Here is a 9580-nt window from a genome sequence, read left to right on the forward strand (position 1 = left end):
TGCATTTTAATCACGATCCAAACAAAGATGCTGCATACATGCAACATGAGCAGTTTTTAAACTAAATTAGATTGTATTATTTCGAAATTTGAAGCAAAAACAGAATGGTTTTACTTCAGTTTTATGAAACTATAAATAAAAATATCTGCATGAAACAGCAGAGCTGAATGAGACGCAGATTCACTCTCTGCCAGCAGGTGGCGCTTAACTTTTCAACCGGCTCGCGGTTAATCGTTACATCCCTAATCTGTATACATGAAAATATATAGCTGCATTTGTATTTTAGGCAGAGAGCTGATTTTCTTTGCCAAGTCTGCCATGAATAGGATGAAGAGAAACTGAGCTAACTTTGAAGTGCCCAAATGTTACTCACGACCAGCTGCCTGCAGGGAGGTTATTGCATGATCCGGGAGACTGCTGGGGCATGTGCTTGCATCTCCTCGAGCATGTCGACGGGTGGGAATAAGTTCTCTGGAGCGTGTAAATCAAAATGTCGACCATACCTATGTGTTTCTTCAGGCAGCAAGAAAGAGACCTTGCCACAGGTCAGATGCTGGATGCAAGTCAGCTTGTTTTACTTACCTAAACACCGCAGGATGTGTACCGCATTTTACAAATCCACACACACACCTAGTGTCAAGTCAAGTCAAGTCACCTTTATTTATATAGCGCTTTTAACAATACAGATTGTGTCAAAGCAACTGTACAGCATTAATTAGGAAAATATTGTGTCAATAATGCAAAATGATAATAGTAAACACTCAATTTTCAGTTAAAGGCAGTTCATCATTGAATTCAGTACCAAAACTCCACCGGTGACAGAAATGGAGAAAAAACCTTGGGAGAAACCAGGCTTAGTCGGGTGGCCAGTTCTCCTCTGGCCAGACGAAACCAGCATGATGTGGTTTAATTCCAGGCTGCAACACAGGTCAGATTGTGCAGAGGACTCAACCTGTGTCTTGTCTTCCTGTGATCTTGTCTCGGTGGCCGTCTAGGAGACAAGGTCCTCACTGGGGATCTGTCTTTGTGACTAATCTAGTTGTCCTGATCTCCGCTGACATTCAGGGCTGTAGAAGTCCTCTCTAGGTGCTGGTCTACCATCTGTGCTGGATACGTACTGGATCCGGGTGACTGCAGTGACCATCTGATCTGGATACACGGTGACCTCGGAATAAGAAAGAAACAGACTAATATTAGCGTAGATGCCATTCTTCTAAGAATGTAGCAAGTACATCGGGTGTTATGGGATGTGTTCCCGGTTCTGGTTGTTCTAATTAATGCAGCCTAAAAGTCCTTTAACGGATTTGAATATTAGAAATGTGTTAGTGTGTTATGTGTAAGCCAGGTTAAAGAGATGGGTCTTTAATCTAGATTTAAAGTGACAGAGTGTGTCTGCCTCCCTTACAATGTTAGGTAGGTTATTCCAGAGTGTCCGTATGTGTGTGTAAATGTGTATTAGTCATGCTCAGAACAGGAGTTCAAATTTATACCTTTATTGACTTGGAAAATGTATACCTCTCAGCTTCTCAAACTCCGAGTGTTTCATCTGTTTTCGGGAGTTCATAGCACCTGCTCCAGCATGGCTATTCTCTTTCTACGGTTGCAGTAGCACATGGATGGTTCTGGCAGACTATTAATGTGCTAAATTAATTATTGCTGTGTAGCATCATGCAGGAAGAGTTTGGTACCTTGAAAAAAACGTTACTTTTTCAGGGACTTTCTAATTGAAACTATCAATTAGCAATTAGTTTGGTGCCCCCTGATTGAATGAATCATTAAAAATGAGCAATAAGCCATATGAATGATTTTACCTGGGTTAAGGCATGTTTTAACTTCACGTCATACTTAAAATCACCTTAATTGTGATAAAATGACTGTAAAGCAATAATTTGTTTAATAGGTAAATAACAAGAACTACTTTTGTTGAGAAGTAGTAGAAGTAGTAGTAGAAGTTGAAATATCCTGAAAGGTGTGATATGCATAGTCACACTGTAGTAAAAGAGCATTTTCTAATGCAGACAACTTTTATTATTATACTGTTTTCACATTTGTAATGTGGCTAACTTATAAGTCTCGATGTTGATTAAAAATGTTTAATGTTTAAACATTTATTGTTTTTTATGGCAGCTGTGGTTTTTACCGTAAAAAAATAAGGTAGCAAAATTGTAGGTTTTACAGTTTTACCTTAAATTTACATTTAAATACTGTAATTTCATTACCTGATATAATGTTAATATACCAACCTATTGAAGTAATGGAATCTGTTTTGTATCTTTGTAATACACTGATAACCACCAAAAGCAGGTGGTGATGAGAAAGTCACATGATGAACCAAAGCCCATCACAAGCAGCTTTTAAATACTAACATATATAGAAGGTGCACAGTGTTATTCACACACTAAACACCATCATGGTAACACATGAAACTGAAATAATACAATAAACATTAATTTAACAACATTAGATTAACACACAACCCTAATGTACAAAACTGATATGAAAAAACTAAGAAGAAAAATAGTTATTTCAACAAAAAAACATGAAATTTGAAATGTAATGCAGGGAATTCTGGTAATGTCCATTTACGGTTATTCACTGTAAATTATATGTTCTTTTTCCCACTTCCAAAAATGGTATACTACTGTAAAATTACATGTAATGTCCAATACAGCTTTTCACCGTATATAGTAGAAGAACTTACCCTGAACCATTTAACAGGTTTTTACTGTAGCATTTTTACAGTCTTTTACTGTTAAATTCACGGTCATTTTTTACAGTGAGTTGACCTGAAATATTGTACAACAATAACAAAGCTTAGAAAGTGAAGTGAAAAATAAGTAAATAAATGATAAAATATAATAAACAAGGATGAAATGTAATAAGCACAAATAATATCTTATGTATTATTACAATTAAAAATAATTAAAAGATCATAAAAATAAATAATAAACAAGGAGGATGTTTTTCATCATCATCATCATGTCAAAGGACAAATAATAAAAGTGAATCTGATTAATATATATATATAATTTTTTTTTTTTTGTAATTTTTTTATTTTTTTTTCACTAAGTAATACAGTTGCAGCCAAGCAATGTGATGCATACAAATAAAATGTGTAGTCACGGATATGCTTTATTAGCATCCTTTACAATGGCTTTAAACACAGCTCATCCAATCGGAAATTAGAGTCTGATTTATCCTTCTGATGAAATCACTTTTTTTGGTAAAACATGATTTTTACTCTTAATTGTGGTGCAATCACTGTAACCAACAACTTTGAGTGGCTTGTTGCTTGTATTAAATGCCAGCAACAACAATATGATAAAATACATTAAATTTCAGTAAATTAGATGACAATCATAACAATTGATATGCCTAGTTTCCTATATCCTTTAGCCTAATTATCAAGCAACATAACGATCAAAGAATGTTCAAAGAGAATTTTAAGAAATTGTGATTACCAGGCCTGGAAAAGTCATGAAAATGGATAAATCCTACAAAGTGAAGGAATCTTAAAAAAATAAAATACAATTTTCTTTAAAATATTTAATTACCCGCACTTTGTGAGTGCAATCTCTGTAAAATATCTATATCCAGTTTTCATGAAATACCGGATGAGTCATGGAAATGCATTAGTCCAAAGGTGCGGGAGCTCTGAATGCGAAATTCAACTGATGTGCGGTCACAGGGTGTGCGCTTGTTGGCTATTTTACAAAAGCTGTGAACATGGCTCCTCATCGCAGTTTAGAGCCATAAACTGCAGTTTGTCCTTTGCTATAATGAATGAACCTGGAGACATGCTGCGTCCGACAGTATCCTGCCATCACCATCATCTGTTTGTCTTGAGACCAGATGTAAGAGGAAAATTAAAGTCTGATTGTTTCTTAATATGGAAGGAGAGTCTTACCAGTCCCAGGAGAACAGGAGAAGCATCATCATCCAGCTGAATGTTTGAATTATGATGGAACGAAGCTCTTTCTTGTGGGAAGGAGGTTGAGGGCTGCTCTTCTGTGACCTGCATGAGTATTAAACCTGAGGTCTCTAGAGAAGAGCCCTGCCAATCATTTCTTGGTGGCGATAGTTGTTGTGGAGGATTGCCGCAGGGTTTTCTGGAGAGTTCCTCTGAATGCCACTCACTGATGCGTCTCAGAGTGTTTGTCGTATCCTCCGGCCGTTTAGAGAGGTTACCTGGTAACCGAATGCTCTAATACACGGTCGCTCAGCCATGAAAGTACATTTCAATGGCAGTCATGCTCTTCTTATGCATGTCGGTTCGTTTGTATGCGCACAGTGAGTCTGCTTTTCTTTCAATGCATTTCTTCTGTTTTATTTTTAATTTGGTTGGATTCTTTCTCATGGAGGAGTGAACCATTTTCTCATATTAAAAAACAGTGTATTGACGCAAATGTGGTCATCTTGTGGTCAATAGGAACTTTTTTGTGGTTGTACGCTTAAAGAAATATTCCAGGTTCAATACAAGTTAAGGTCTATTGACCGCATCTGTGACATGATGTCGATTTACCACAGAAAATTACTTTGACTCGTCCTTTAGCTTGTAAAAACAAGTGAAAGAAAAATGTTATGCTGGATGCAGGTTGATTTCCATTGCAAATACATTGTTGTCAACACATTTTTGTTTCTTAGAGTTTAACTTTTATTTAACCCAGAATACTTATTTAATTCTTCCTTTAATTTTCAGTTCAATTTGAATGCACAATACATTTTGTTTCAAAGCAGCTTTACAGAAAATGCCTTGTTTCAGTGTTACATTTACGAAGCATTCTATTATCAGCCAGAGATGAGTAAACAATGAACTATCCATATGTCAGTAATATACATCTATAATATGATACATATTATTCAATTAGTTAATGTCATGTATTCAGTTAAGCAGACACAATGAACAAAAGTTTGGAAGCTTAATTTTCTTTGTAAGTATATATACATTTGGTATGTTATTTAATCTTTTTAATATGCAATTGAGAAGTTTCACTGAAAATAGTTTGTTTCATAACTTTAGATCATGTTGTATTATTAATTTCTGATCTACAGTTTTATATAGCTTTGAGTGACTAATTCATAGCCTACTCCTGCAGTGCTGGATGTGAATAACTTCACATGCTGCCATTTTATTCCGTGTTAAGGCATTTGGCTATAAAGGTGAAATATTATAAAGTTTGCCCTCAAAGTCAAATAGAGAGTCAAAGTCAAATCTGCTCCATCTCATGAAGGCAAATTTTAAAAGTGGCCTTTTGACTGACTGGATTCAGCAGTCTGAGCCTGATATCGGTGATGTCTGACTGCGCGGTTGGACAGATGGAATAATCTTGAAAGGAATAGTTCACCCAAAAATGAAAATTAGCTGAAAATGTGCTCACCCTCAGGCCATTCAAGATATGAGTTTGCTTCATTCATGAGCATTTCATCACTTGCTCACCAATGGATCCTCTGCAGTGAATGGGTGCCGTCAGAATAAGAGTCCAAACTGAATTTGTGAATTGAAAAGCTTTGTGTTTGTAAGACACAAATCCATCATTAGGACATTTTAACTTTAAACCATTGCTTCTGGCCAAAATATGAGTCATAATTCATAATAATACTTCCTCCAGTGGAAAATGTCCATCAACTATTGTTTTCTCACATCAAAATCCACCAACATATTTGTTTATAATCCGTGTATCATTCGATAATTAGTTTTTTTAATTTCATATTAAAATATTATAGATTTTTTTTTTCTTGTGAAGCGAAAGGGTGCATGTTTGTAAGAAACAAATTCAACTGTAATGTGCAAAGATAATCCATGTATCATTCGATCATTCGTTTTTTGATTTAATATTGAAAGTAGAAAAATGAGAAAACGGCTCCCTTTTGTTTTTTTTTCCAAAAAACGAAAAACAAGAATTCAGCTTAAATTTTTGTTTTTCGTTTTTCGTTCATGGGTGGACAAATGAATAAACAGCTTGAATATTCAATTTCTACATGTGGGCGGGAATTAAACGCCCCTTTCTGCTGATTGGTCAGTCAAAGATCAAACCGTGCCGTCATCAGTTTTTCCGCAGTATCACGCAGCAGAATAATAGTCCTCCACTGCTGCAGTTGTACGGATTAATAACCCATTTTATTGCAACTACATTTCATATTTTTCTCATCAAACAGACTAATAAATAGCTCGACACAACTCATACAGGGGCAGAATCTAGACAGGTCTTTCTTCTGTGTAGACCAGTCCAGCAGTTCTTAAAGTGATAGGGGGTCCGCAAAATAATTTGCTATAGCCTAAAGTATTTCCAGACTGTAAAGTCGCTTTTTTTATCATGATACATAGGCCTACTGTGATTTATTCCAAAGTGACTTATATGATGCATTTAACGTCAAATAATCTAAATGAAGCCTTTTAAAAGACTATTCGCTGTGGTTCATGTTTGTGGCTTGCGCCAGAAAGATGCTCAAGGAGACCGAGACGCGCTAAACCAGCGCATTCTGTTGTTCTCTTTATTTTTCAAAGGCATGACATTTTGTAGTTATTTTGAACGTAACGTTACACAAATAAAAATATACATTTTACCATACGACTATAAATGACAGAGTATTAAGTTATTTCCCCTCGATGGGGAAAACATCCAAGTGAAAAATCAATCAGTACTCAATATTAATTTAAACTGCTTTAAATATGACTGCTGCTTATTTCCTGTGCACTTCAATACTGGTCTGCCCTTGACGCGTCTGTCTGCTTATTGAGTATTTAACCCATCCCAATTTATTGGAACTGTGTGAACTAGAGTGACTACTCACCTTAATGTTGTTCTAAAGGCTTATTACTTAATAACACAAAAATGTCCTGCTCGCACTTGCCAATTTAATGGCAGAGAATGGTGACTTTAGGTTTTTTTTTTTGAAGCGGATGTATAGGCCTATCTGTCGTAAAATAATACTATGCATCGTATATTCCAAGCATTCTGAAGGTATACTGAGGGTTTGGTGAGAAACAAACCGAAATGGCAAGTTATTATATTTTATGAAAATCTTGCGTTGCAGTGCGAGTGCGCAGCAGCTCACACCGCGCACAAGTGCATATCCTTTTGAGATATCAATTATAATCAATTTTAACAAAACACAAGACTACATTATAAAATTCTAACAGTAGGCTATTTAATATCTGTTGTTCTTCGGTTGTCAGTCAGAATGACAGTTCTTGAGTGAACATTATAGGCCTATATATACCCAAGCCAATTTATTATTCTTTCCTGTTTGTTTAGTGTTTAAAATATTTATTTTAAAACAAATTAATTAATTTCTTATTTAAACAAACAAGACTTACTGGGTGAGCAGGGTAGGCTATGACAGCTGTCATATCATACCCTGGCATGCCCAGCTGATGCAAATAATATAATTTATATCTACACAGAAGAACGCCCTGTGTAGACTCTGCCCAGGTATGAGTTGTGTCGAGCTATTCATTAGCCTGTTTGTTTGATGAAAAAGATTAAATGTAGTTGCAATAAATGCGTTAAGAATCCGTACAACTGCAGCAGTGGAGGACTATTATTCTGCTGCCTGATACTGCGGAAGAACTGATGATGGCACGGCTTGATCTTCGGCTGACCAATCAGCAGAAAGGGGTGTTTAATTCCCGCCCACGTGTAGAAATCGAATATTTAAGCTGTTTATTAATTTTTCTACGCCTGAACGAAAAATGAAAATTTAAGCTAAAATGAAACAAACTAGTTAATATAATTTTTGTCCAATCAGATGCCCACTAGAAATAACAAGCTCCTCCCCCTAAGAACACCTGCCTCTGATTAACAATGGAGAGATCATTGAGTGTAAGGAACAATAAATAGACTCTGGGTGTTTGTCAAAATCAATGAAAATTCCCTCATTCTCGCCCTGGTAGAACAAAACTGACATGTGTTATGATTTATTTATAGAATTGTACAGGGTTGTAAATATATTGCATTTCATGCTGCTGTATACCACAAGGAGTCACATCTTAGATGGACTTAGACACAGCAGGTTAAAAGAAAAAGAATATAAACGTAATCTCAACTGAGATGGTGTTGTGATGCACAATGGTTCAATTGACATTAAATAAATAACAAAATGCTTGTAATCTGCTGTATATTTCTGTACATGAGTTCAGGTTCGGGAAAAGAGAGTGCTTACTAAAATAGTTTGGAGAGGCAAAAGAAGAGGCAAAAGGAAATACAGGGAATACAGGAAAGAGATGCTTTGAAAAACTGTTTAATATGCAAGATACGACAGTGTCACTAAGCTAAATCAGATGTATTATTGGCTTTCTGCCTCTATATCTCAAAAGTCTTTTTCTCTTCTGAAATGGAACAGTATGCAAATGTGATTTCCTTTCATGGAGAAAGTCATTGTTTTTTTGTTTTTTTTTCCTTTTGGTCAAATGAACATAGCTATCATACAGAGGAAAAAATAAATATGGTGGTTGTTCTGACGTGCAGGATAATTTAAGAGTTTGAGCCAATGCAACTCCCAAGTGATGCTACTGCCAAGTGATTTGTCTGGGCATGAACACATGAAATATATTTTCATGGGTTTGCTAGAAAAAGAATACCAAAAGAAGTTCCCCTTCAGGAACTCGAGCTGCATCGAAACGCTATGGGAACGCCTTCATATTATGCCTAATATTATAATGAGCAGCATTACTGGGGAGAGGAGCTCGCGTAGTCAGCTCTCGAAAAAAAGAGGGGGCTGCTTGTGCTTTTCCCGCTGTTAAACGCTCCGCTCTCGCCGGGCACGCTCCTAGGAATGTGTCCGTGCCTGTGATCTTGCGGTTCCAGTCCCGCTGCTGCTGAGGCATGGCGGCAATTGAGATCGCGGGGATCGCACATGATCTGGCGGACGGGTTGGAGACAGGCTCTCCCTATCTCCACCCGCATTCCCTAGACCTAGCGCTCTCTCTCGAGGTTCGGAAGCGCTGCGGTTTCTTCCCCCTCTGAGTGAGAGCTCGCTCTCTCTGAGTGAGAGCTCGCTGCTGCAGCTATCTTTCTCTGAGGAGATTGATATTGTTTGTGTGACCAAGCGGCTCGCGTGCTGCCGAGGCAACGTGTGCATTACATCATTTTCGTTTTTTTATATAAATCTTATCACACCAGACCGTGTTTACTCATCTGGTTGTTTGGCTGCATTTAATTCTGAGGAATTAAATGAAGTATTTATCTGACTATGAGAAGTTAGATATACAGGGGCTCTTTGGATAAAAATGTCTTGAGGGAGAGCACGTGTTTACCTCTCTTCCTCCGAGGAGGTTGAGGCGGTCAGCAGGGGCTGCTGGGCGGGAGCAGTCCCAACCTACCGTGTTCCAGCCCCTCATTCAGGGAGCATCAGTTGACGTGGGTCTGAGGACCGTCGTTTTAAATAGGAGACTTCAGCTATGAGAGTCCTGATGCCATGGCTCAGGACCTCGGAGGGCAGGCCCCTCTGGGGAAGAGCAGTGTACACCGCATTACATGGTGCCCGTTTCTCCTCAGTGCCCTCAGGAGATCAGTCTGCCAACCCTGCCGGTGTTCCAGGACGCAGCGGTCTCCGGCGAGCGCTTCTCTCAGTTACCGCC

At 37.6% G+C, this 9580-nt stretch overlaps 1 protein-coding gene across 1 annotated transcript in view; it reads left to right on the plus strand.

The window, feature by feature from the left end:
• The window catches only part of LOC107654050 (cGMP-dependent protein kinase 1-like), a 178757-nt gene that overhangs the window by 90291 nt on the left and 78886 nt on the right, over positions 1-9580 (plus strand). The window lies entirely within an intron of this gene.

Source organism: Sinocyclocheilus anshuiensis, unplaced genomic scaffold (genome assembly GCF_001515605.1).
Source record: "Sinocyclocheilus anshuiensis isolate Anshui unplaced genomic scaffold, SAMN03320099.WGS_v1.1 scaffold454, whole genome shotgun sequence".
NCBI lineage: Eukaryota > Metazoa > Chordata > Actinopteri > Cypriniformes > Cyprinidae > Sinocyclocheilus > Sinocyclocheilus anshuiensis.